The sequence below is a fragment of the Rattus norvegicus genome, chromosome 5, assembly GCF_036323735.1.
Source record: "Rattus norvegicus strain BN/NHsdMcwi chromosome 5, GRCr8, whole genome shotgun sequence".
In the NCBI taxonomy this organism is placed as follows: domain Eukaryota; kingdom Metazoa; phylum Chordata; class Mammalia; order Rodentia; family Muridae; genus Rattus; species Rattus norvegicus.
Window position 1 is genome coordinate 73343158 of NC_086023.1, and position 6960 is coordinate 73350117.

The 6960-nt window shown below is 44.9% G+C and overlaps 1 pseudogene; it reads left to right on the plus strand.

Moving 5' to 3' along the window:
* Positions 1 to 617: 617 nt before the first annotated feature.
* LOC120103313 (small nucleolar RNA SNORA17) lies at positions 618 to 740 on the plus strand (annotated as a pseudogene).
* The last annotated feature ends 6220 nt before the right edge of the window (positions 741 to 6960 follow it).

Consider the following 6960-nt stretch of genomic DNA (forward strand, 5'->3'; position numbering starts at 1 on the left):
AGGATGAATCAGTCCCTAGGAGAGTTTTATCAGGCAACTTGGGAAGACACTGATTTTGTGTCTCTTAGAAAATTTTTTTTGATACTTGTGTTAAGATTCTTATTTCTTAGTATATAATTAATAATACATCCACATTCCATCTCTCTCTCTCTCTCTCTCTCTCTCTCTCTCTCTCTCTCTCCCCCCCTGTCAATATACAAGTGTCCATTATGTTTATGTAAGCAGTGGTGTTGTGCGTGTAAGTATGCATATATGTATGTCTGTATCTGTACACTCTAAAAGTTAAGACACTTTCCACTGTAGGTCAGAATAACAAATTTATGAAGTTAATTCATCCTCTAGAGTCTTCCTGTTTATTCTTTACTTATAAAAACAAAAAAGGAAGATGAACTCCCTTGCTTTTTCTCATTCCCCAGAAGGCTTTGCTCAAAGAAACAATTCCTTGTGTCTACAGAAGAAACTGTGACTATTAGAAGCTAGATTACCATTTCAATGGCTTCTGACATTGAGGGATTTTCAAACCATTTCAGTAGGGCTGATTTGAAGATTTAGACTAAAAGCAGACACTGTAGTGGGTGTCCCTCTACATGATCTCATTTAAATTCAGAGCAATTTTCCCTGCCCCTAGAAAGGTTACAGGTATGGCTGCTGTGTCATATGTGTGTCAGTAGGTGGCAGAGAGGCTATGTCACCTCAGCGTTCTGCTCTGTAAACATCTGAATCATTAGTATCTCAACACTCCCTGGAAAACAAGCCTGACATGACCACCGGACCAGTGCCGGGCAGGCCCAGACAGGAAGCTAGTCTGAGACGATGATCAGTCCAGTGCTGCACAGGCCCAAATGGCTCCCAGGGAGCCAGAGGCTAGAGCAACCATGCTCTATGACTGTGGGACCCGGCAGGAGTGAGCCAGGTTCAGATGACCCTTGCATAGGTCCCCTATGGTCAGACCTGGGCGATGAGCGAGCCTAAGATGACCATCAGTTTGGCACCATGGAGCCCAGACAGGGAGCTAGCCCGAGACGACCATCAGTTGGGTACCGAGCAGGCCTGGGTGGGGGTGGGACAGACCATGCTTGAGATGATCCCTGCCCTGTGCCATAATTCACGAGTGGGGCATTGCACACCTGAAACCACTCCTGAGATGACCTCAGACATTCAGAGACCCCAGGTGCCACTAAAAGGAGCAAGTAAGTGGTAGAGAAATGAAAGAGAAAGAGAAGCAAAAGGATAAATGCACAATGAAGAGAGGCAGAGCTGGAGACTTGAGGGGAGTGAGGAACAGCCAGATATGAGTAGCCAGTGATGCCACCTGAGACTGTGATGAGATCCTGACCTGGGCTCCCATGGGGGCCCATGTGTGGGTCTGTGGCCCTAAAGCATTGGGGGTATGTTACCACAGAAGTGATCATCCATGGTCTGGGACCAAGCACATGTTGATGTCTGAAGGCCATGTAGAACCGGCCCTACCGAGTGCCTGGACATAAGGGGTGTGCGAGCAGGAGAGCTGCACCCACCCCTAGCCAGCTGCAATGCCAGGGAGAGCTGGCTTCTCAAAGTGTCCAGGAAGCACAGTAGAGCATCCCTGTTTTTGAGAGCTCTGAGTGTTCCCTTCCAGAGTATCGGCCAGGGAAAGTTGTCCCTGCCACTCATCTCCCATGCAGTGGCATGGATGAGGGACAAATGCCCTCTTTCTCTCTTCCCTTTCACAGGGGATCTGGGGTCATGAAAGCAAGACAGCTGGCCCTACCCCCCACCTGCTGCAGCACTCATGACAGCAGGCCCTGCACCTTGCCTGTAGGCACAGAATAGAGCTGGTGATCTAGCCCTGGGGGCATGAGAGTGGGATAGCTGGCTCTGCCCCTTGCTGGCGGTGGCATTGAACGGGGCAGCCAGGGCAGGGCAGGAGATCTCCACACACTGGTGTGTGTGCATAGAGTTGGCTGTGCTGACCAGCTCAGATACTTCTCAGGCCCAGTTCCAAGTCTTCAAACTGACCTATTTCAACGTCTACCCCATCGATGAACTGCTAGAGTGCATGAATGGGCTAGTCCTACAGACCCCAAGCTACAGGATCTCCATGACACAGGGCAACAAGAAGATATCTGAGAGGAGCCCTAGTGAGGAACCAGTATTGATAGTGTAGCAGAAGTCAGAGGTCTTGAACTATACCAATGACTCATTGTAATGAACATTTGCCAGCAAAGAAGTGTGGACAAAAGGGTATACTGTGGGACACACTGTGACACACTACAGCTTTCACAGTGAGACATTTTTTTGTTGTTGTTCCTTTATGAGGGCAGGGAGGTTGCGAGGGTGGAAGATGGACACAAGAAGGGGGGTGAGAGGGCTTGGGGATTTAGCTCAGTGGTAGAGCGCTTGCCTAGGAAGCACAAGGCCCTAGGTTCGGTCCCCAGCTCCGAAAAAAAAAAGAGGGGGGTGAGATGAGTGGGATTGGGGTGCATGATGTGAAATTCACAAAGAACCAATAAAAAGTTAAAAAAAGTTCATAGCAGTTTTGTGTGTGGGGGATTGCTACTATTATTGTCTTGTGGCTGTGCAAACAAATAAAGGCTGTGAGAGTTTAGGAGTTTGGAGAAATATATACCTGGGATGTTGCCATGAAGTCCTGTGGCTTCTCTAACATCCTTTACAAAATCATCCTTATCCTTGGGTTCAAGCTTCTTAGAATTTAATACATTGACTTGGAGTGGACTCTTTTATTTTTAAAATTAACAATTAACTTTTCTATTGTGAATTGTTAACACGCAGGGACTCTTGTGGTGAAATGAGAAGAAAGTAGGCTTTTATAGTGAGGTAAAAAAAATACTACATGACTTAGGAGTCATGTGGCCTTGATTAAGACACTGCTGTTTTCTAAAGCCCATCCTCTAAAAGATGAAGACAAGAGTGTCCGATTCACTCCCCAGGCATGAGCGGGTGGAACAAGCGATTGAAGAGTCTAAGATAACGGTTTGCACTTAATAAAGTTTAATTTTGTCTTTATTCTTATTTCTGGTCACCATTTGAATAGCCACCTATTACTCCACATCTTCTTCTCAGACTTTCTGCTAACCTTTCCACAGTGGTAACCTTTCTTAGTGATAATATTTAAATATATATGGGATGTGGGGCTAGCAGTAGGACATAGCAGAAACATGCCTGAAGGCTTGGGTTGAATCCCTAGGGTCAAATACATACATGTTTAGGTAATAACTACTATTGTTTCGCACATGTTTAATCTTTGAATTCTCAGTTCAGCGTTATGAGGACAACAGTATAATTAACATGTCTAGATACAGAAGGGACAGCATCTAAACCCACTAACTTCGAGCAGCTTTTTATACAAGTGTAGAATAGAAACTTCTAACTGGGTTGATGAACCAGAGGAGGCTGGAAGAAATAAGTCGTAAGCTGAGTCTGGAAGCTCAAACACTTGCCTAGCATGTGCGAAACCCAGGTTCAATGTCTAGTATGTGTGTATGATGGGGTCGGATGGAAGGAACTCTAATTCTATAAGGGACCAATCCCATAAGACTCCTCACATACATCGAGACCTTACCGGAGCGAAATATGTACCTGTGCCAGGCTTCTGGGTGGTTGGCGTGGTTCGTGTCTACAGTTTCTGAGCTTGACGTTCTGATTTTTCATCCTGGTCAGTTTTTATTTAGTACCTTAATACCACTTGATATTAAATGACACATTTAGATATTTGCTTGTTATCTACTTTTCTCCAGTAAAATGAAAAAGAAAAAGCAAAGCAAAGCACCCAGGTGACAATTCCACGGAGTCTCTGTTTCTTTCCTGATGGATCTCTTTAGGCTACTACTGCCAGGTGCAAAATAGATGCTCACAGGTAATTTTGAGTAAGCGGTGAGTGAGCAGCTGCCAATCTTGTTCTGTGGGGAACATGTACTATGACACTTGGAATGTTCTTCACCTTACTTCACCTAACACATATCTCATGCTTATACTTCCCAAGTGCCCCACAGGCCCCATGAAGCAGGGAACTCCATTATACATCTCACCCCTGCAAGAAGTTGAGAAGACCACTGACTGAACTGGGTGTGCTTGTGTCCCAGTTCCGGCATATGGCAAATATTTAGAGGAGCTTGTTAGGTGAAAGAGTGGCTCGGCCTGCAAAGAAGGCTGTCTTTCAATGTGCTAAGGAGGAGGCAGAATCACGTGGTTTTGACTGGACATTGCAAGTAAAAGGCCAGGCTTGTGAGCAGGCAGGGAGACACTTCTCTTCAGTGATCACAAAGACAGGCCATAGGTTGCCTTGGGCTTTCATCAGACTCTATGTCCTTTGAGGGCAGGCTCATGTCTGTTTCTAATCTCAGTGTCACTAGCGCTTGCCCATGGCCTGGCTGAGGACAGTGGAAACTCAATCCATTCATGGGCCTTGCGAATGAATGGCTTCAGACGAGCAAATTTTGTAAGAGTGTCTACGGCAAACTTCCTTGAGTATTTTCCCCACTGTGGAGTACCAGGTTCCCAGGGTTTCAAAGTCTGTGTAGGACAGTGATTGTCTTTAAAAGTTCACTTGAATCTCCCTCTCCCCCATTTTTGGGATTTGCAAATCAAACACCCACATAGCTTCCCATTTCCCAGTGACCTGGCTAGTGTTAATGGCCACCCAAGGTATGCGATGGTGCTTTAAGCTTTTATTCTTTGGGTTTGAGTATTGGGCTGTCTGGTCAGTTTTCATGCAACCACACAAGTAGCCGATAGAAACACTAGCTTGTTGTCTAAGATGATTTTTTTCCCCATGACTGGATTAAGAAACACGAGGGCATCAGTGGAGGACAACTTTAGATCTCTGTCTGTGAACGTTCACAGAGAGAATGAACCGAGTAGGGAAGACGTCCTCTGCATGAGGGCGGGCAGCACTATCCCATGGGTTGGGCCACCAAGCTGGATAAAATGGGAAAAGGGTGCAAACTTGTGCTACTTTAGCACCCATCTCGATCTGTTTCTGATTTGCCCAGATATGAGCAAGCTCCTGTTATAGCTACATGAGCCTCCTACCACCATGCCCTCCCCACCAAGATGGGCTGTAGCCCCTTAAGCAGGGTGTCAAAACAAATCTTTTTCCCTTGTGTTGCATTAGCCAGGCATGTTATCACTTTCTTCTCACTATCTATTTAGGTAGAAATGCAGTATATAGAACTTGCAGGCTCTAGAGTCACCTGCTTGGGTTCAAATCCCAGCTGCAGCACTTACTAGTCATATGATCTTGGTTCAGTTGCTAAATTTTGTGCTTTATTATTCTCACCAGCAAAATGACTGTAATAATCATGCACATTATTAGTATGCATATTTGTATGCCTCCTACGGAACAGTACCGGTCATAGGAACACTGAATAAAAATTAATTATTTGATCAAGCATCTATTAGTTATGTACACACAAACACATTTTCCTGGTATTTATTGGGGTGCAGGCACCTCACTCAGTGTTGGGCATACAGTAAGAAATAAGACACGATTACCCCCTTCGATTTGCTTGCAATTTTAGGAAAATAAGGAAACAGGCAGTTATTGGAGAGTGGATGAGTTTGGGAAAGTGGGAGTTGAAGATGCCTTGGAAACCCACATCAATCAAAGCTCCTAATATTGTTGGCAGAACCAAGAGGCCAGAAAACAGTTTCAGCTGATTCTAGAAGGGTATTCTGACATTGAACACTGGGAGAGTTAGGGTGTGTAGTTCAAGGGCATTCCAGAGAAAGGACTAGCCTGTGCAAATGCTTTTTTAGAGGCTAAAGGGAGGTCTAGACCTTTGGGGCAGTCTGGCTCAAGTTTGATTTGTGACACAGGTATGACCTTAGGTGTGGATAGAGAGTTGGAGGCCGATCAAATGGTATTCTGAAGGTCAGCGTTTTCCAGAATTTAACAGGTCAATAACTGTCTTAGTTAGGGTTTCTATTGCTCTGAGAAAATGCCATGGCCATAAACAAGTTGGAGGGGGGCGTGCTTATTTCATTTTACAACTATTAGGTCATACCACATCACTTAGGCAAGTCAGAGCAGGACCTCAAGGCAGAAACATAGAGGTAAGAACCTAGAGGCAGGAACCAGAGCAGAAGCTATGGAGGGGTGCTGCTTACTGACTTACTCCTCATGGCTTGTCCAGCTTTCTTTCTTTTTCTTTCTTTCTTTCCTTCTCTCTTTCTTTCTCTCTTTCTCTCTCTCTCTCTCTTTCTTTCTTTCTTTCTTTTGTTCTTTCTTTTTTATTGGATATATTTCTCTATTTACATTTCAAATGTTATTCCCTTTCCCAGTTTTCTGTCCATAAGCCCCCTATCCCCTTCCCCTCTCCCATCCACCTCCTTACAACCCCCAACATTCCCCTGCACTGGGGGTCCAACCTTGGCAGGACCCTTCCACTGGTGCCCCAATAAGGCTGTTCTCTGCTACATATGCAGTTGGAGCCCAGGGTCAGTCCATGTATAGTCTGGGTAGTGGTTTAGTCCCTGGAAGCTCTGGTTGGTTAGCATTGTTGTTCTTATAGGGTTTCAACCCCCTTCAATTCTTTCAATTTTTCCTCTAATTCCCCCAAAGTGGGTCCTATTCTCAGTTCAGTGGTTTGTTGCTGGCATTCACTTCTGTATTTGACATGCTCTGGTTGTGTCTCTCAGGAGACATCTATATCCACTGCCTTTCAGCATGCACTTCTTAGCTTCATCAATCTTATCTAGTTTTGGTGGCTCTGTGTGTGTGTATATATATATATATATATATATATATATATATATATATATATATATATATGCCACATGTGGGGCAGATTCTGAATGACTATTCCTTCAGTCTTTGCTCTAAACTTTGCCTCTATATCTCCTCCTTTTAAGGGGATATTTTTGTCTCCCCTTTTATGAAGGAGTGGAAGCATCCACGTTTTGGTCATCCTTCTTCTTGAGCTTCCTGTGGTCTGTGGATTGTATGATGGGTAATTCGAG